Here is a 21,214-nt window from a genome sequence, read left to right as displayed (position 1 = left end):
AGAAGTCATGGAAAACTAATAATACAATGCAACACATAACAACGCAACACGTAATAATGCCAATGAACATGGAGTGCTTCTTTTGCGCCACGTCTATTCTCAGTGTTGCATGAGTTTTGACTCATTTAATCACTACAACAACCTGCTGATGAGTAGGGGAATTCCCATTGATATGGTTAGGCTTTGTGTCCCCACCCAAATCTCATCTTGAATTATAATCCTCAATCCCCATAATCCCCAGGTGTCAAGGGAGAGACTTGGTGGAGGTAATTGAGCCATGGGGGTGGTTTCCCCCATACTGTTCTCATGATAGTGAGCGAGTTCTCATGAGATCTGATGGTTTTATAAAGGGCTCCTCCTTGCTTCTCTTGGCACTTCTCCTTCCTGCCACCTTGTGAAGAAGGTGCTTTGCTTCCCCTTTACCTTCCGCCATGATTGTAAGTTTCCTGAAGCCTCCCCAGCCATGTTAAACTATGAGTCAATAAAAACTCCTTCCTTTATAAATTACCCAGTCTCGGTCAGTTATTTATAGCGTGTGAAAACAAACTAATACACCCATCATTTGTATCTTACCAATGTGGAAAGAGGTCCAGAAAAACAAAGCCCCTTGCCTGTCACATAGTTGATAACCAGCAGAACTGGGATTTGAATTTAGGCGATCTGAGTTCAGTGGCCACACTCTGAACCCCTGTATTTGGTTATGCAGGTGACATAGGTGGTGTGTGCAAAACTGTAGAACCTACCAGAAGGAAGGAAATAAATAAAGCAAGAACTTTGGATTCCGGCTGCCTGGAGAAGTGTCCTGATCGGCACTGAACCAAGCTGTACTGAAGCCTGAGGCAAAAGGAAAAATACACGCTCTTATATGCATTTACCAAAATATCCTCCAATATTACGAAGCAAGTAGGAGAAGTTAAAAACACTATTATCAAAAAGCATGACTTTATAACAGTCCCTGTATTGCTAAATCTGTCTGCTTACCCTCCTAGCCCTGCCACGGCAGGACCATAATGCCCGTGTGCACCAGAACCCTGGGCTGATTGGAAACGACCATTCCTGTTCCACAATATTGCTGGGTCACAAAACAAACAAACAGCAGGAGTCTGTCTTTATTTCAAAATTTGATACTTTGTTCATCAGGGAGTTTTTGCATGAACTTTGGCTATTTTAAATAGTGCCTTAAAATAGTTATCCATGTTTGAATTTCCTGGCACTCTGTTACATTTTGCACATGGAGCCAGTGCCTCTCTTACTTCATGCTAGTCCCGGCCCTGATCCCAGTTACGCCACCTCCCAGCTTTCTCGCTTCCTCCCTTGGAGTCCCAGTTTTCTCATCTGTCAAATGGCAACAATTTGCTGCAAACACTGAAGTGGTGACCAAGTGAGTGAATACTGGCCAAGTGCTCAGCCTGGTCCGTGGTCCCCAGAAGCCCTCATTCAGCGTGAGCATTGCTTTTTCTTTCTTTTGAAATAGGGTCTTACTCTGTCACCCAGGCTGGAGTGCAGTGGCACAATCACAGCTCACTGCAGCCTTGACTGCCCAGGCTCAAGTGATTCTCCCACCTCAGCCTCCCAAGTAGCTAAGACCACAGGTGCACGCCACCACACATGGCTCTTTTTTTTTTTTTTTTTGCAGAGACGGGGTTTCGCCATGTTGCCCAGGCTGGTCTCGAACTTCTAGTCTCAAGGAGTCCTCCTGCCTCAGTTTCCCAAAGTTACAGGTATCCACCACCAAGCCCGGCCCAGTATTAGCTATTTTTATGATCATTCAGCACCCATCACTACACTGGCCATGGCGGCCCTGATTAGGCTTGTGGTCACTAGGTATTTGTCAGACAAACACTGACTATTAGGATACATTACTAAGCGTCACTGCCTCAGGGTCCCGAGCTGCCATTAGAGAGAGGAGAACAGAGGTGCACGCTGGAGAGACATCTATTATGATTTTTTTCTTCCCCTTGGGGAAGGGGTGGCGGGTGGTGGCAGACAGAAGGGGCTGGTTTTAAAACAATAAAGTCAATTTGGTACGGTCTGCTTCAGTGTTTTGAGATCTTTGAAAGAGATATTGTGTGGCTATGGGAGGGGGTGGCCGGGAAGAAGGTTCTATTTATACTTAAAGAGGGAGCCCTGACCTTTGCTGGCATTGGCCTCTTGCTGCCTCACTTGCTGGGGCCTAGACCATCTTTGCCGCCACTGTCTCAGACTGAGACTAATGCAAGCCAGCTGAGCAGCAGGATCCTTGACCGACCTCTTTCACTAAGGTGGTTTCAATTTTTGCTAAGCCCAGCCAGCTCAGGGACAGGACGCAGTTGTTGGCCCCAAGCCTCTTGCAGCTCAGCCAGGGACCCTGGTTGGGTGATGTCGTGGGTAGAGTTGCATCCCTTGAAAGGCTATGTTCATCTCCTAAGGCCCAGTAGCTGTAAATGTGATCTTATTTGGAAACAGTGTCTTTTGCAGATGTAATCAAATTAAGATGAGGTCATAATGGATTAGGGTGTCTTCATAAGAAGAAGGAAATTTGGACCCAGACACACAGAGAGAATGCCATGTGGTGATGGGGGCAGAGATTGGTGTGAAGCATCTATAGGCCAAGGATTGCCAAGGAATGCCTGCCACCACCAGAAGCCAGGAGAGAGGCATGGGACAGTCTCCCTCTGAGCTTCCAGAAGGTACCAACCTTGCCAATGCCTTGATTTCAGACTTCTATCCTCCAGAACTGTGAGACAATAAACTTATATTCTTCAAAGTGACCCAGATTGTGGTGCTTTGTTATGACAGTCTTAGGAAACACATCCAGGCAATTTTGTTGACTTACTGGCATTCCTCAGTTTTCCTTTTAACTTTGGTGGGGACAGGGCCTCGGGCACAAGGATAGCCTGGCCTCTGAATTGCAAAGTTGGGGATCCCTCCTCGCCTTGGTCCTGGGAAGCTGGTTCACCCACAGCAAAGCACATCCCCTCTCTAAGCCTCCACTTGCACACTTATGCAAGGAAGATATTGAACAAGATTCCTGCATCCAGACTCTACTCATCTCCCTGCCCCCACACAGTTTTTACAATATCCTCAAACTACCCGGCCTACTCTTTTATTTAATATTTCCCTTATATCAGCTTAATGTTGACTCACATTTTTGCGAAACTTACCTGTGTCCTAAGCCCTATCCGTATAATCATTCACTGTTTTTACTTAAATAAATTTGTCTGAGAAGACTTTATATTATTACTGTAAATAGAAAATCAATACCACTTGCCATTAATGATAAATACAAAACACAAAAAATACATAGGGAACAAATGTTTTTAATTCTAGCCAAATACTGTTGTCTGCCAAAGACCTTAAACCTAGGGTTTGCTCTCATCTTGTTAAAAAGAAATATTTGCAGGGATTAGACACACATTGAAGATATATCAGCGTCAAATAGAGACTTCCTTCCTCCCTTTATCACTGAATCAGAAGGGCTGAAAGATGACAGAAAGGGGAATGACTTCCTCACTATGTAACCCAATGACTTTGAGTGCCACTTTCATGTTCCATGTAAAATAATCTCTTGTGCCAATAAATTAGTCAGGAGAGGTTATGGTACGATGTGGTAACAAACATCCCCAATATCCCACTGGCTTGAATGCAATCAAAGTTCATCTATCTTTCATGCTATATGTCCATTGAGAATCATCAGGGACTGTGTTCACTGGAGTCACTCAAGGGCACCAGTTAAAAGAGCAGCCTTCAATTTGAACACTGGCAGAGTCTTGTATTGGCCATTGAATGCTCTGGCCTAGGCGTGACATGATCATTTCCACTCTCAGTTCAGTGGCTAGAATTAGTTGACTGCCTCTCCCCGACACCTTGCCTGCAAGAAGGGCAAGAAATACAGTCCTGCCACTCTGGGTCATTGTGTATGATTCAGTGTCAGGAACAGCACTAAAGGCAGCCATAGCAACTCACCCAGGCCCCGGGATGGATTGACTTAGACCAACTCATATCAGGAGTTGGCAAACTATGGTCTGTGGGCTGGTCACCTGTTTTTGTAAATAAAGTTTTATTGGAATACAGCCATGCCATTTGTTTATGTGTCGTCTATAACAATGTTCACAGTGCATTGGCAGAGTTGAGCAGTTGCAACAGAGACTGTATAGCCTGCAAAGCCTGAAGTTTTTCCTATCTGGACTGACCCCTGACGTAGATGATCTCTATCACCCCTTCTAGAAATACACTTCTGGGATCCTGGGTTGTCTCTAGTAGGCTTCGGTATTTGCCTCCTCTTGGCTCTCTTCTCTTGCTCCTAAGTGATCAAAAATACTCCACTTACCTAAAGGTCAGGCAGCCGGCTAGGGCTCGCCTGCAGCAGCAGCTGGGATGGCCCTGAGCTATGGTCTTGGGGGTTGCACAATCTTTTTGAGCTGCCAGTTCTTACAGGCTGCAGTTTAGGGCTGGAGTAGCAGAGATGCAAAGTGTGGCGAGACCTGGCGAGGCCTGCTGCAGGAATTGGAAGGGGGCCCTGGTTGCCACAAAGGGAGACACATACAAGGACAGCAAATGGCTGCAGCAACCAAAATTCAAGATTGCAGGCTTCTCTGTGAAAACAGTGAAATGTGGGAAGTTTTGTCCATTTCAAGGGGAATGGCTAAATGCTGTGGTATATCCATAACAATAACCATGATAGCCAAAGCAAGGAAGCACTTGACTTTGTCCCAGGCCCTGTCCTAAGCCCTATGCGTATATTATCCCATACAGCTTCACAAAAGCTACTCCTATAAACCCCATTTCACAGATAAGAAAATCAAGTCTCACAGCCAGTGAGTGCAGAGGCGGAGATTCAACCCCAGCATCTGCCTTTCTCAATGCAGTACTGCAGTGTCTGCAGAGGCCAAACGAGAGACTAAAGTGGGTTTGTTTGAACCGACTTTGAGAGATCTCCGAGACATGTTAATTGGTGAAAAATATAAAAGACAACTTATAAAACAAGATGCACACCAAGATATTACTTATGTTTAAGAAAACAGGATTTTCTACTGGTGAGAAGAAAAATAAGCTCGTAAATGCACACATAGAGAATGTTCTGGAAAGATACACACTAATAGCACTGATGTGGTTTAAAATAAATGTATGAAAAATAAAAAGCAGTGTAAGAAGGCAGGTGGATGCAGGACTAGGGGGCTAAGCTGCCTTCCTGGGACATGTGTAAGCTACTGAATGGGAAATAATACAAAAATCAGGAATTCCCTGCATGTTCCCTGGGCCCAGGGGAAGAAGCACACAACTCAAAGGTGGGTGGAATCTGGACTCTGGTCCCCCCTTTACCACCTGAACTTTTAGGAGCAGCAAAAATCTGGTTTGCTTTAAGGGTACACACTGAGCATCCCACAGCCTGGCTTCTGTCCTGGCTGTGCCTCCTCTCTGAACTGAGTAGTTGCAGGGTCTGTGTGTCTGTCTGTGCCTCTCTAATAAATGGCTCCCTGCCTGAGGCTGTATTTCCCCTATCCCTTAATTACCCCTTTCAATTCCTGAACAGAAGGCTGGGCTGCCTGGGCTGGGAGCAGGCTGCTCTCCTTTTATCTCTAAGGAATTAGCAGGGCAGGGACTTGTACCTTGGATAGGACTCTGCATTTTTTGTGTGTTTGTACTGGTTTTTAAAATTTGGTGCATTTTTTTTCCTTTTTCTCATTCCACTCCCCTTCCCCCACCCCTGCCCCTGCCAATGATCAGATGGCAGACAGATTTCATCTATGACCTTTTCAACAAATTTTGCAGGTGCAGACCTTGGTTGTGGGCCCAGTTCTCATTTCATGGAAACGTCAGAAATAAAAATGATAAACAAATGAAATAAGAAACAAGTGACACAAAAGCAACATCATCAAAGCCGTGCTCTGGGCCTTCATTCCTTTGGGAGTAAAAGGATAAGTTGTGATAATTCTAGGATTTTCTGAATGGGGTCACTGAGATCTGGCAGGCATTGTCACAGGTACACTTGTGAATACTGGCTTCACTGTGTCTGACCTAGAGAAGGGGAGGGGAAGGGAGAGCTAGGGACAGGTCAGGCACTGTCTCAGGAGAGAACTCCCTCCTGGCCTCCTTGCAGCCCTTGCCATCCCCCCATAGTCCACTCATCCCAGCAGTCAACTGGTCTTTCTGAGATGCAAACCAGATCACCTGCCCTGTTTTAGAACCCCATGGCTTCCCGGTGCCTCAGCACCGGCCACCTCATTCCCCACCCCTCTCCCCTTGGCTCCTCGGCCACTTGGCCTCCTATCTGCTGGCAACACTTGTGACCCACGGCTGGTTCTTCCGAATTTGCAAGTGCCAGCTCCACTGTCACTTCCTCAGAGAGTCTGGCGTCCTTCCTGGTTTCTCTTTGTTACATCTCCCTGTTTATTCTCCTTGGAGCACTCATCACAGTTGACATCATCTTGTCATTTGCTCATTTCCTTACCCACTGTGTGTTGCAACTGAATTGTGGCCCCGAGATTCGTATGTTGAAGCTGTAACCCCCAATGTGACTGTATTTGGAAACAGGGCCTCCAGGGTAGTAATGAAGATTAAATGAGGTCATAAGAGTTACAAGGTAATAACTGGTGTCCTTATAAGAAGCAGCAGCCTGGTGCACACCTGCAGTCTCAGCTACTCAGAAGGCTGAGACGAGAGGATCGCTTGAGTCCAGGCATTCGAGGTTATAGTGACTATGATTGCACCACTGCACTCCAGCCTGGGCTACAGAGTAAGACCCTTTCTTTCAAAAAAAGGAGACACCGGAGATTTCTCTCTCTGTGAACCCAAAGAGGAGAGGCCATGTGTTCACAAAGCGAGCATATACAAGCAAGCCCTCACAAGGAAGAGAATCTGCTGGCACCTCCATCTGGGACTTCTAGCTCCCAGAGCTGTGAGAAAATAAAGTTCTGTTGTCTAGGCCACCCAGACCATGGTATTTTGTTATGGCAGGTCAACTAGACTCATGCACCACCTGTATCCTCTCCCTGGGATATAAATTCCATGAAGGTGTGGCTTGACTGTTAGCCTGGGGCCGTGTGGCCCATGCTTAGCATGCTGCCTGCAACAGAGCCTACGCTGGTGAATGTTTGCTGAGTGAATGACAGATGTTCATTCCTACACCACAGCCATCTCTCCCCATGCCTGAACCTGCCACTGTGTAAACCAGTGGTTGGGTGGCTGCAGTACCCCTAGGGGGTGCCTGGAAATTCATGGGGACACTTTTATTGGAGGAACTAGTGGCATTTAGTGGGCAGGTGACAGAGGTGCAGACATTCTGCAATGTGTGGAGAGTCCAGCAAAAGGAAGACCATTCCCAGGTCCCACCTGACTTTCAAATATCCAACCAAACATTCAGGCAGATAAGATCTGGTTTTAATAATATGACCCTAGAAAACAGAGCTCAGCCAAATCCAACCCACCACCTGCGTTTGTAAATAACACTGTCTTGGAAGACAGCCTTGCCCATTCGTTGTCGTATTGACTATGGCTGTTTTCAATCTACAATGACAGAGTTACGAGTAATTGGGACAGAGACCTATGACCCTCAAAATCTAAAATATTTACTCTCTGGCTCTTTTACAGAAAGTTTGCTCACCTCTGTTCTAGCACATCCGTCCATTTTACACACAGAATTTTTTTTCAGGGCTTTAACATACATAGAACTTTGTAAGAATGCTATTGTAATGTGTTCAATTGTAACTGTACCATATTCAATAATTCTTAATTGAATATTTAACGATGTTCAATTATGTGTTGTAGAAAAAAGAAAAAGAGATGGGGTGAATGAAACTCAGAAGAAGTGTTATAAAAACTTAGTGAGCAGGCAAGGAGCTTGGGTGATATGGGCAAAATGTAAAGATGTGTTAAGTATAGAGAATAAGGAAGTTAGTAACCTTGTAGACAGAATGAATGGGAGGTATGAGGAAAAGGATGTAAGAGACAGCAGTGCTACTTATAGAGGAAGGGGTAAAAGGAGTAGGTAAGCCTTAAATATGAAGAAGGACCTGATCATGCTTCCCCTGCAGATACAGTTATGTCAACCCCAAATTGGCCACCCACTGGTTACAACCATTATGGCATCATTCTGGTTCCACCTGTCTTCTGCCCTGAAAATATGGATAAAAGCCACGGCTGCCCATCAAAGTAACTGGCGAGCTACAGGGTGGCCAGGCAAAGTTGCCACAGCATGTCTTCAATAAGCTCCTTCTATGTGCTGAGCCCTTGTTCAACTTCAACTCTTAACTCTAGAAACCACGCCGTCATTATTCTTCCAGCTGATGTGGCTGAGACAGGACACATCCATAACCTGTGGCCCTTCTGCCTTCTTGCACCCTGTCCTGAATATGCTAACCCCCATTTATTCCCCTTCTGAGCTCAGAGTCCCCTGCCTTCACATCAGTTCTCTCCATGGTCATGATAGAGAACACAGTTAGCAAAATGGCAGCCTGTGGGCTGAATCCAATCTGTACATGTGCTTTGGCTTGCACAGTAAGTTTTATTTTATTTTATTTTAAAAATTTGTTGCTACCAATTTAAGTCTTTTTAATTGGGAAATTTCTTATAAAAGATTTCTGGCATTTTTTTTTAATTTAAATTTTGAATAATCTATGGCATTGCAATAACCAGCTTTAATGGGGTGGGGCTACCCCGGTATATAGAGCTGGGGCTCCTTAGTTTGCCACAGTGCCACCCAGCCATCTTCACACACTGACCTTGTGGGCTGGCTCATGAGGCATCTGGGTCTGTGACCAGTGGCAGAGTGAAGAGCACAGGCTTGGAGCCAGACAGTTGCAGACTCCGTCTTGGCCCTGCGTCCTAGTGCTTTACAGGTACAATTTTACATGTGTTGTGCCATCATTGGATTATTGTCCATCTCCCATCCCTGGTATGAACTCCAGGGGCGCAGGGACTGTATTTGTCTTGCTCACCTCTGCTTTCTCAGCACCTGGCACAGTGCCTGGCACAGAGGAGATGCTCCCTTAATATCTACTGGGATGACGGCTATATGAAGGCACCAGCTTCTGTCACTCACCAGCTCCTGATGCCACACGTAGACCTGCTTTGCTTTGAAAATCCGTCTGATAGTGGGGGCAAGAAGAGAAGAAGGTGAAGCATCTTCAAAAGAGAAACAAACAAAATGCTCAGGATATTAGCTTTTCCATCTCTGCTTTTGCATGTCTAGGAAAAACCTACTGTCTTAGTGCAGGCTGCTGTCACAGAATGCTGTCACCTGGGTGGCTTAAACAGCAGACATTTATTTCTCATAGTTCTGGAGTCCAAGAAGTCCAAGGTCAACATGCCAGCTGGTTGGATTCCTGGTGAACGTCTTCTTCCTGGCTTGCATATGGTCACCTTCTCGCTGTGTCCTTGTATGGCCTGTCCTCAGTATGTGCATTCAAGGAGAGACAAGGAGGTCGAGATCTCTCTCTCTCCTTCTTTTTATAAGAACAGCAATCCCATTCTGAAGACCCCGCCCTCATGACCTCATTTAACCCTAACACCTCCCAAAGGCCAGGCCCCATCACCAAAACCCATCACATTGGAGGTAACAGTTTCAACATATGAATTTTAGGGGCGGGAAACAATTCAGTCCGTAACACAACTTAAGAGTTAGCTTTGAAACATTGCTTAGACCTGTGCTGCCCAATAGAGTAGGTGCATTTACAATTAATTAAAATTAAACAAAATTAAAAATTCAATTCCTCAGTTGCACTAACCACCTTTCAGTGCTCAGTAGCCACCTGTGGCTAGGGGCTATCACGTTGCACAGCCACTCAGAGGATTTCCATCATCACAGAAGGGTCTATTGGACAGCACTGCCTTAGCAAATTGCTGTTGAACTAAACTCCCTCCTGATCCCAAACTCATTCTCAATCTCTCCAGCTGTTTCCACCTGTTACCTCCAGTGGCTTTTGGAGATGGGGTGACCAAATCTAACTTGTTATGTAACTAGAGGAAAGACCCTCCATTTAAACTCTATACGTTCTAAATTCAGAAGACTTTAGCTCAAGCAAAAGGCAGCAAGCCTGCCAGCACACATGAAGGGGAGGGGAGAGTGACCCCCCAGGCTGGAGGTGTTGCACAGGGCGAGAATGCTGACATGTATGGGGAAACCTCACCCACTTCATTGTGTGCAGAAGAGTTGCTGATTCACATTAGGAAACTCGGCCTCAGTCCAACAACCCATAGGATGCCAAGACTGGCTCCTGTCTTGACCGATGCAGTGAGATCAGGAAGATTTAGACTGCTCAAAACTGGCTGGGCTGGGACAGCCTGAAAGTTGCCATCAGCGGAGAGAAATAGGGAAATGACTCCATTTCACCATGAGGAGGCCACTGGGCTCCACTCTCAACTATCGCCACACCTATCACTCAAGTTCTCTGAAACACACCTCACTGATGAAATAAGCCAGAGGTGGGGGAACCCAAAGGAGGTGATCTGTGTGGTTCCCCAAGTCACCACTTGGCTTGTGATTTGCCTCATCTAGTCATCTCGGGACCTGTGGTTCAGTTAAGAAAATATGGAGCAAGACTGCAAGATGTGGGCACGAAGCCAGCCTTATACACGTTTGTATGCTTCACAAGGTGTTTCAAAGAGAGTGTATATCAATTGTCCATATTGAAAAAGAATAAGAAAATTTCACATTAAATACAGTTTTAGGGATCACTTTGAAAAATGGAAAGATGTGGTCTCCTTGGGATCCATTCTAGAGGGGCAGCAATGGGCTGAAGCCAAGTAACGCCCCCCTATCCCCAGCGTTGGTCGGGGGTTTAGTCTCTAGCTTGCTACAGTTCCCGCCGCTCCCTATAACTCTATACCTAGCTCACGTCTCTCTTTTACATTACTGCTCGGCCCTGTACTATTTGAGTCTGAAATCCTGATTGAGAAGAACCACATCCTGGAGCAGGTTCAATCCATAGACTAGTAGAATCATTTTTGAAAAAGTAACATTTCTTTGTGATTTCAGATGTAAATATTTCTTTTCAGTTTGTCATTTTGTTTTCTTTTTTTTGTTTGTTTGCTTGTTTTTTGTCATTTGTTTTGTTGTGTTGACTTCTGGTGTTCTTTGCCGTGCCAAAAAAGAAAAAAAAAATTCTGTAGTTGAACCTGTCAATCTTTTCATTTATGGATTTTGGATTTCTGAGTCCTGGTTAGAAAAGCCTTTTCCACTCCAAGGTTATAAAAAATTGTGCTTATTCTCGTTCTAGTATTTTTATGGTTTTATTTTTAACATTTAAACCGTCAATCCATTTGGATTCGTTTTCTGGTAGTAGGAATGGATACTTTTCTCCAGATGGCTAACTAGCTGTTCCAATGCCATTCATTCAATAGTTCATATTTTCCCACTGACTCGACATCACCTTCTCCACGTACTGAATGTGTGGGTCTATCTCTGAGACCATTTGTTCTCCTCTATTGATTGGTGAGTGTATTCACACTAGAAGCATGTTGCTTTGATTATTGAAGCTTTATGATATGCTTAAATATTGGTATGCCTAGTACTTAATTGCTTTTCTTTTGCAAACTTTTAAAAGTCAAATCTCCTGATTCACAGGAAAGGAAATACAAATCAGTCAAGGGTCTGAAAAGATGCTCAACCTCACTTGTGGGACAAGACTTAGAAATTACTACTGCCCTGAGACACCATTTCTTCATGCATCAGATTGGCAAAAACTTCAACCGTTAGATGACACTGGGATGATGAGTTTTTGTGAAAACAGGTACTACTCCCAGACACTGCTGGGGGGAGTGTAAATGGGTAGAATCCCTACGGAGGGTAACTTGAAGATATCTACCAAATTTAAATATAGACGTGCCCCTTGACCCCAACTCCTACTTTTTGGAAATTTGCCCTTCAGATATACTTATAAAAAATAATATACATATAGGGGTTTTCATGACCATTTCGGAGGCAGTTGCAAAAGAGTAGAAACAGGCCAAATGGCCCCCAGTAAGGAACTGGCTCAATCATTTATAGCACATCATTCAATGCAATAATAGGCATCTATGAAAAAGAATGAAGAAGCTCTTTCTATGTATTGACTTAGCAAGTTCTCTCCAAGGTATATAGCTAAATGAGGAAAACGAAGTGCAGAAGAGTGTGCATAGTATGTTATCTGTGAAAAGAATATAGACAAGTGTTTCTGCCATCATGTGATAATGCTTTCTTGAAAGGCCATGAGTTATGCAAACCCGTGCACTAAAATCAGAGAGCTTATGGGAAGAAGTAGGGTTAGAGCTGACTGCCCCACAGCAATGCCACTTTGTAACCAGAGCACTAACCAAAGCAGTGACAATCCCAGTAAAAATGATAGCATGGTGAAAAAATAAAAATGTAAATAATAAACTGAGAAGCATTACATTAAATAGAGATCTTTGCTTTTAAAAGGAAGTGAAAGTATCTTGATGGAGGTGATGAAGAGATGATGGAGGTGCTGAATTATGGAAACAAGGGCAAAATGCATAAAAATTGGCAGGAATTGCAAAATTAGTTCTCCCAAAATAGAACATGTAACCAAACTGAGGAAGAGGAAGAACATAGGGCATTCTGAGCAGAACTGTACTCATACCAGGCTTGCTGCATTTGCTTGTGTTTGGTATTTTACATTCAGCTGCTGTTAGCCTATGCTCTGGAAAAATTACAAATGAACCAATGCAGTGGAATTTTCACTTCTGGCCAAGACTGAGTAACAACGTCTGGATTTACCCTCCCAGCTGAAACAGTTGGAAAACTAGGTTTCCAAGACATTGGGCATCAGGAGTGGACAGTGATCCTTGCAAGAGGAGAAACAGATGGTGAGCTGTATGATTGCCCCAGGATAGAGTTTCCAGGAAGGGAAAACCCAGGTGGAGGCCCGTGGTCTCTCTGAGCTGGGGAGATGGAGCTGCAAGTCAGCGGAGGCTAATGTGGCTGGAACTGGCAGAGCAGAACTCCCAGGAAAAGAAAGTTGTGCTGGGAGCGCTCTGGAGGTTTGCTCACAGTTCCCCTTGAGTGGCCACCTGAGAACTGATGAGCACATGGGTGTAAGGAAACTACCCAGGGCTGAGAGAGAACCACTGGAAAAGATCAGAAGCAGCAAGCTTCAGAGCTCATAATGGAGCCAGGAATAGTTCCTGTTCCCACCTGCCAGAATTGCAGAACCTCACAATTCATCGGGCATTGGGTAGAATACTCAGAAGGGTTTGCCTCAGTAGTGGAAAAAATTTCTCCTGGACTAAACACCGCTCTGATCCCAACTGGCAAGGCTGAAAGCAAGACTCAAAAGAATTCAACAGTTTCTAAGTAACCTAACTGCATCCCAGAACAAAGCTCAAACATATTTATAGGAATATAAAAATATCCAGCATCTGACAAGGTAAAATTTATGTTTGGCATCCAATTGAAACTTATCAGTCATGCAGGGAAGCAGAAAAATATGATTTTTAACGCGGAGAAAAATCAATGAAAATGAACCCAGAAATGACAGGGATGACAGAATTAGACATGGACATTAAAACGTTTACTACAACTGGATTCTATCTGTTCAAGAAGTCAGAAGAAAGATTGGACATGTTAAGTAGAGACACGGAAATTATCAAACAAAGACCCAGGCTGGGCACGGTGGCTCATGCCTGTACTAGCACTTTGGGAAGCTGAGGTGGGCAGACTGCCTGAGCTCAGGAGCTTGAGATCAGCCTGGCCAACACGGCAAAACCCCGTCTCCACTTAAAATACAAAAATTAGCCAGGAGTGGTGGTGAGCACCTGTAAGCCCAGCTACTCGGGTGGCTGAGGCATAAGAATCGCTTGAACCCTGGAGGCAGAGGTTACAATGAGCCGAGATTACGCCACTGCACTCCAGCCTGGGTGACAGAGCAAGGCTCTGTCTTCAAAAAAAAAACACCCAAAATCAAACTTCTGGAGATGAAAATGATGTATGAGATGAAAAATGACATGGATGTAATTAGCAGCAGATCAGATACTACAGAAGAAAAGATTTATGAACTTGGAGTGGGAGGTAGTGGTGTGGAACATCAGAAAAAAATCTGAAGAAATATTGGCTGAAAATTTCCAAATTTGATGGAAACGATAAATCCACAGATCTAAGAGTCTCAATGAACACAGAGCACAAGAATCATAAAGAAAACTACATCAAGGCACGTAACAACAACAGTGATAGAGAAACCCTTAGAAGCAAATGAAACAATGCAACTTCTGAGTTATACTAACATAGTTTTCTTATTTATGAATCACGTCTGAACTAATTCTTGTAATAGTAACATACAATATAATAGACTGCTTATATTTTACTTATGTTTGCAAAAAGATGTTCTGGATGGGTTCCCACGAAATTATTACAGTGGTTAATTGTTAGGGGTTTGGAAACGGGGTGGATGTAGCATGAGGGTAGAAGAAAGATTTCCACAGATGCCCGAACTAGGTAAATGCATAACCTGTTTAAAAAATTCATGTGTCTTTTTTTTTTTATTACAAAAGGAATATATTGGAGGGAGGGGAACTAGGGAGTGACGCTAATGGACATGGGGTTTCTTTGTGGGGTGACAAAAATGCTGTGGAATTAGACAGTGGTGATGGTTGCACAATTTTAGTGAACATACTAAAAACACTAAATTGAACATTTTAAAAAGGTGAAGTTTACCAGCCTATGCAACACAATGAAACCCCGTCTCTATAAAAAATAAAATTAGCTGGGCATGGTGGCAGGCACCTGCTAGTCCCAGCTACTCGGAAGGCTGAGGTGGGAGAATCGCTTGAGCCCAGGAGGCAGAGGTTGCAGTGAGCTGTCATCACACCACTGCACTCCAGCCTGGGCGACAGAGAGAGACCCTGCCTCAAAAAAAAAAAAAAAAAAAAAAAGGTGAAGTTTAGGGATGTGAGTTATATCTCAGTTAAAAATTAAGGCTGAGCACAGTGGCTCATGCCTGTAATCCCAGCACTTTGTGGGGCTGAGGTGGGCGGATCACTTGAGGTAAGGAGTTCGAGACCGGCCTGACCAACGTGGCGAAACCCCATCTCTACTAAAAATACAAAAATTAGCCAGGTGTGGTGGCAGGCGCCTGTAATCCCAGCTACTTGGGAGACTGAGGCTAGAGAATTGCTTGAATCCAGGAGGCGGAGGTTGCAGTAAGCCGAGATCATGCCATTGTACTCCAGCCTGGACGACAAAGTGAGACTCCATCTCAACAAGAAACAATTTAATTAAAACACAGGAAAAAGAAAAACATACATGTTCATTGTTTAAAACAATAGAAATTCAAAGAACGTTCATAAAGGAAGGGTCCTAAAAGATCATGACATCCAGGGCTTCTCAGTGACCACAGAACGAGTTTGGACGGAGGGGCCCTCATCCCATCTGCCTGGGAAAACCGCCTCCTGAATTCTATTTCTGGAGAAGTACAAGGCACAACAGCCTGCAAAGGCTCTGAAAAGTCCTGTAGCAAAGATGTCTATTTTAACTTTGTGGCATGCACTATTGACTAAATGTATTTGATATATATGACCATGACCTGCCCCAACCCCTTTATTTTTTTCCTGGAACTCTTGTTAGCACTAGAACTGTGGAACACAGATCATGAAAGCTTTGTGACTTGTCCAAGGTCACACAGTTTACTGGTGGTAGATTTCATGAATCTGACATAGAGACATTCTAAATCCAACACAATCCAGCCTCGGAGGTCTCGAGCTGAGATCACTGAGTTACAAGTGCTTTTACTGAACTTTTAATTTCCTACACATCCTTGAATTGCACGATTCTATGTTGCTCCTGAGTGGCTGCTGGAGGGGTTCTAAGCTTCAGTCTTTATGTTCCCTGGCCCTTCATAAATGCAAAAAGAGTTTCCATTGGATAGGGATCCCACCGTTGCCTTGCCTTTTTTTTTTTTTTTTTGAGATGGAGTCTCGCTTTGTCGCCTAGACTGGAGTGCAGTGGCGTGATCTCGGCTCACTGCAACCTCCACTACCCGGGTTCAAGCGATTCTCCTGCCTCAGCCTCCCAAGTAGCTGGAATTGCAGGCGTGTGCCCCCACACCCGGCTAATTTTTTGTATTTTAAGTAGAGATGGGGTTTTGCCATGTTGGCCAGGCTGGTCTTGAACTCCTGAGCTCAGATGATCCCCCCCACCTCAGCCTCCCAAAGGGCTGGGATTATAGGTATGAGCTACTGCACTTGGCCTGTTTTTAAGTCTCCCTACAACACAGAGTTCACTGGAAGGGGAGTTTATGTGGATGCAGACAGTCCCACAGTCTCAGATTAGTATTCCTCTTTTCTCTTACCCTGACCACTTACTAAAATTGAGAGTTCAGGAAATAGAAGCGAACTTGGAAAGAACATGGCCCATCAAACCTGAAGCGAGGCTAACAATGTCAATCATAATAACGATAATTAAGGTTTAGAGAGCGTTAGTTTGTGCCAGGCGCGCTCTAAACACTTCACATACATTAACTCATTTAGTCATCACAGCACCCCACGAGTAAAGTACTCTTAGTGTCCCCAGTTCATAGGGAAGGAAACCGGAGTACTGAGAAGTAACTGAGCTCAAGGTCACAGGGCTGGTTTGCAGCCGTATTTGGATGTTAACTCAACCTGACTTCAGAGTCCCTGCTTTTAGTTGTTTTTAACTACCATGCTAAGGAAGGAATAACAGAGATAATAAAAAGAAAATCTAGCCTTTATGGATCTCATCTGAGGTGCCCATGAATCATGTTATTTAGTCTCCCAAAGCCTCATGTTGTCACCTCTCTCACTATGATACCAGTTTCACAGGTGAGGAAACTGAGGCAGAGAGAAGTCCATGCGCTTCCCCAACTCATGCCATTGTGTGTGGGGTACTGCCAGGACTGACCACAGGCCAGGTCCAGAACTCTTAACTACTCTGTGGCACCAGAAACTTCTTATAAAACACTCTGGAGATTTTTTCCCCCTCTTTTTAATCTTTGTGGTTATTTCTGTGAATAGCAGTGTTTTACCAGAAGAAGCCAAAAAGAAAAAAAATCAAACCCATAAGAAACACACTTCAGCTATAAAAACCCCAGGGTGAACTTAAAATAAAGAAAATAAACAACTCTGCAAAGGCTGAACAAGAGCTGTGAACTTTTTTCTTTTACATTTATTGTATATTCCATGGAGGGGCAGTGTTATCCAAACAGATACAGATCTCAAACCAGGGCCTTACGGGGTGATGGCTGTGCTAAAGTTTTTGGAAGTTTATGAGATTAGCTAGAAGACCTAGTGGGAGGCATCCTGGTTTGTCTAAAGCTTGCTCTGTGATCTTCCGTAAGACACTGTGTTGCAGTGCCTCAGTTTACTCATCTGTAAAATGATGAGGTGAGCCCCAAGAGCGTCCTTTTTTGCTTCTATAAAATTATACATTTTTTCTCTTTTTGAGACAGGGTCATGCTGTATTGCCCAGGCTGGAGTGCAGTGGGGTGATCATAGCTCACTGCAACCTTGAACTCCTGGGCTCAAGCAATCCTTCCACCTCAGCTTCCTGAGTAGCTGGAACTACAGGTGCACACCACCATGCCCAGCATTTTTTTTTTTTTTTAAAGATAGGCTCTTGCTCTATTGCTCAGGCTGGAGTGCAGTGGCATGATCACGGCTTACTGCAGCATTGACCTCCCAGGCTGAAAAGTGATCCTCCTACCTCAACATATTGAGTAGCTGGGACTACAGGCATGCATCACCATGCCCAGATAATTTTTTTTTTTTTTTTGTAGAGATGGGTTTCACCAGGTTTCCCAGGCTGGTCTTGAACTCCTGGACTCAAGCAATAAATATACCTGCCTTGGTCTCCCAAAGTGCTGGGATTATGGGCCAAAATTATGGTTTTAATTCTTAGAAAGGAAAAAGACTCATGCTAGCTTCTCACCATGGGCCAATTTCACAAAACCAGCATTTTCAGGCCTAAAAGTTCATAAGCCTCAATCTTCTTTATTTTCTTCTTCCTCTGAGAAACTAAGCTCAACCAATATCTTCCACTCTGAAATGCTCTCAGTAGTTCGAGAGTTTATTTCTCCTCTGGAACAACTCAGAAAAAAAAAAAAAGTTAATAGGAAGCACATGGGCATGGTGTGTGAGCGTTCTGTGTGTTTGTGTTTGAAAAAAATACTTAAGGAGGAATATGTCAGGCTTGCAAAATGCCTGGGCTGTCTCAAGAGCAGTTTATAGCCATTAGCATCAGACTGAAGGCAGTTAATTGGGACGAAGCCCAGCTGCTGCCGCTGCCCTTCTGTCATCTGGGCTGTGAGGAGGATAAGAAAATAACCTGGACGATTCCCATGGTAGGGCGAGAAGAGAGCTGGAGACGTTGGCTGATGGGGATTGAGGTGGGGGGTGGGGCCCTAGGCTCACCCCTGAGAATCACCTTCTAGATGGATCTAAGAGAGTGTGAAGGGCAGGATGGCGTGAGGGTTATGTGCCTGGGTGACTGCCTGGCTCATTTCCCACTGCCATGGCCGTGTGACCTTGGGTAAGTGACTGAAACATTTTATGCCTCAGTTTCTCCACCTGTAAGATGAGGGCAGTGACAGTGCTCATGTCACGGGGCTACTGGGGAGATGAAGCGGCATGTTTATGTGCAGACATTAGGACAGTTCCTGGAGTCCTGAAGGAGTCCAGGAAATCTCATCATTTAGAGGAAGTGGCACCGGAGAAACTGGAGTCTGAATCCCAGCTCTGAACACTTATTGGCCCTGCGGTTTCAGGCAAGTCACTTGCCCTCTCTGAGCCTCACTTTCACCATCTATGAAAGCAGGGCTGATGGTGCCCACCTCATGCGGTTGCTGTAAGGACTAGAGAAGAAAATATTATTCTGCATATCCTGCTCTGGGGAGGATAGGATGAGCCTCCTCTGGAGTCCTTGAACACTGTGAGCCTTTTCCTGCCGCGGGGCCTTTGCTCTTGTGTTCCCGCTGCCTGTACGGCCCGACCCAGCTCTGGCCCCTCCTGTGGCAGCCTCCTTTCCATTGGGAGGCCCCTGACCACCTGCTGAATGCTGATCACCACTCCTGGTCCATACCACTGCTCACGGTCCAGCACGCCACCATGTTTTTGTCTGTCACAGGCTTTATCAAAATCTATAATTATCTATCTACTTGTCAATTGATTACTGTCCATCTTTCTCCATGAGGAGATTGTCTTTGTGGGCTGCTGTGCCCTCAGTGCCTAGAAGGGTGCCAGGTGTCAAGCTGGTGCTCAACATACGGAATGAATGAATGAATGAATGAATGAATGGGGGCCTCTCCTACATAACTTAGATCACTTATTGTGTGGCTGAGGGGGTGTCAAAATGGGATACGGGGACTGGGTTTCCATTTCAACCTCTGCGGCCTCAGAAGCCCTGAGGCAGTAAGTCCAGTTTCTATTTAAAGAGCTGGAAAAAAACTGCCTTGAGAGGGACTCCAATACAAGTGGAAGTTCAGTACCTTCACACGCCTCCTGTTATCAGGGCCGGTGCCATCATTCACTCCCCACTTGGAGAGATGGGTCTCAGTTTACTCCCTTCAGTGGGCCTCAGAAAGGCCCGACTGGGGACACAGACGTGACAGCAGAAGCAGAGGAGGCAGGAAAGTGCTGGGGTTACAGCGATGGGCTTTGCAGTGAGGCTGGGGGTTGGGATTCCACCAGGCCCCCAAGACATCTGACACAGTCCCTTTGCCATTATGCTTACAATAAAATCTAAAATCCTTGCCCTGGTGTTGGACAAATCAGTCATTCCTTCTATGCCTCAGTTTCCTCTTCTGTGAAATGGGAATAATACAGTACCATTGCTTGAGAGCGTCATGAAGGTTGTACGAGAGAACCCACAGAGCATCACCTGGCACCTAGCATGTTTGGTCAAGGCTGGCTCATGGCATCACTGACAAACTTGGACACAGACCTTACCAGGAAGCTATTCTCAGGGCTGGGCATGAATGCTTATCACCTGCTTTCCCTACACACATACCTAAGATTATTTGTTCCCCTTTCACAATTTTTTTTTCCTGAAATGCTGCCCTTGACAATCATTTTTATTACTTCCTTAATAAAAAATTAAAATAATAAAGATGAAGTGATAGTACTTCCAAGTAGTTGCTTTTAAAAGAAAAATACTATCAAAGCCGGGTACAGCAGTGCACAGCTGTGGTCCTAGATACTCAGGAGGCTGAGGTGGCAGAATCACTTGAGCCCAGTCTGGGCAACATAGCAAGACTCCATCTCAAAAAAGAGTACAATCACTCATCAGCCCACCATCTTATCATTTTACTCTTTCAGACCCTTGATGGTAATTTTTAGCAGCTTATATAAAGGGAAACAGCAGAATGGGGATCCCCATAATTACAGCCACCAGCCCCATGCTCCATGCATCAACTCCAGCATGCTCCGAAGGGGGCATCAGAACAGAGAAGGGTTCTTGGAGGTAAAAGAGTGGAGATGAGCATGGGAGAACCCAGTAAGCCAGTTCCTTATGGCAGGTGGGTGGAGGGTTACACAATGGAGTTCTTTCTTCCTTAAGGCCACCCTCTAGGGCTGCAGAGCCTTGATCCTCCTGCCTGGAATAAAAGCTTCTTCACCTGACTGTCCAATATTTCCACCACCCGACATTTCTGAGTCTCTACAATAGACTTGCCTGTCCCATCACACTTAAAATACAAGCAAACTCCTTCCCATATCCCTCAAGGCCATGTGTGATTGCGCCTTGCTCTTTCTCCAAGATTCTCTCCTCCTACATGCCTTCTGACTTTGCTCCAGTCTCACTGGTCTCAGCTCTGTGCCTCAAATACATCCAGACATTTCCCTGCATGCAGAGTTTGTACAGGCTGTTCCCTCTGCCTGGAATGCTCTTCCCTAAGATGTCTATGTGGCTGCTCTGCCTCACCCTTTGGGTTTCTGCCCAATGTCATCTCTTCAAAGAGCCTTCCCTGGTGATTTGATCTAAAGTCACAAATCTCACCTTTCCTGACCTCCCAAGTGCTCATCACTCTATATGCAAAGACCAGGTTTATTTGCCTTATTACATTCAACCCCTTCCCAAATCATCTGGCTTATTTGCCGACTTTTATCGTTAGTCTCTCCCCACTGCCAGGTAATGACCATGAAGGCAGATCTCGTATCTATTTTCTCCACTCCTTGAGATAGAGCCTGGCACATAGTAGGTGCTCAAAAAATCTGCTGAATGAATGAATGAATGGACACCCAACTTAGGTGGTCCTTAGAGATGGGCAGGAAGAGGCCACAGCGCCACACTGAC

The 21,214-nt window shown here is 44.9% G+C and overlaps 1 protein-coding gene across 2 annotated transcripts in view; it reads right to left on the bottom strand.

Moving 5' to 3' along the window:
- Nucleotides 1-21,214, bottom strand: part of EYA2 (EYA transcriptional coactivator and phosphatase 2) — a 295,458-nt gene that overhangs the window by 151,842 nt on the left and 122,402 nt on the right. The gene's annotated exons all lie outside the window — the stretch shown is intronic.

Source organism: Gorilla gorilla, chromosome 21 (assembly GCF_029281585.2).
Source record: "Gorilla gorilla gorilla isolate KB3781 chromosome 21, NHGRI_mGorGor1-v2.1_pri, whole genome shotgun sequence".
In the NCBI taxonomy this organism is placed as follows: Eukaryota; Metazoa; Chordata; class Mammalia; order Primates; family Hominidae; genus Gorilla; species Gorilla gorilla.
This window is presented reverse-complemented; position numbering and strand designations above follow the sequence as displayed.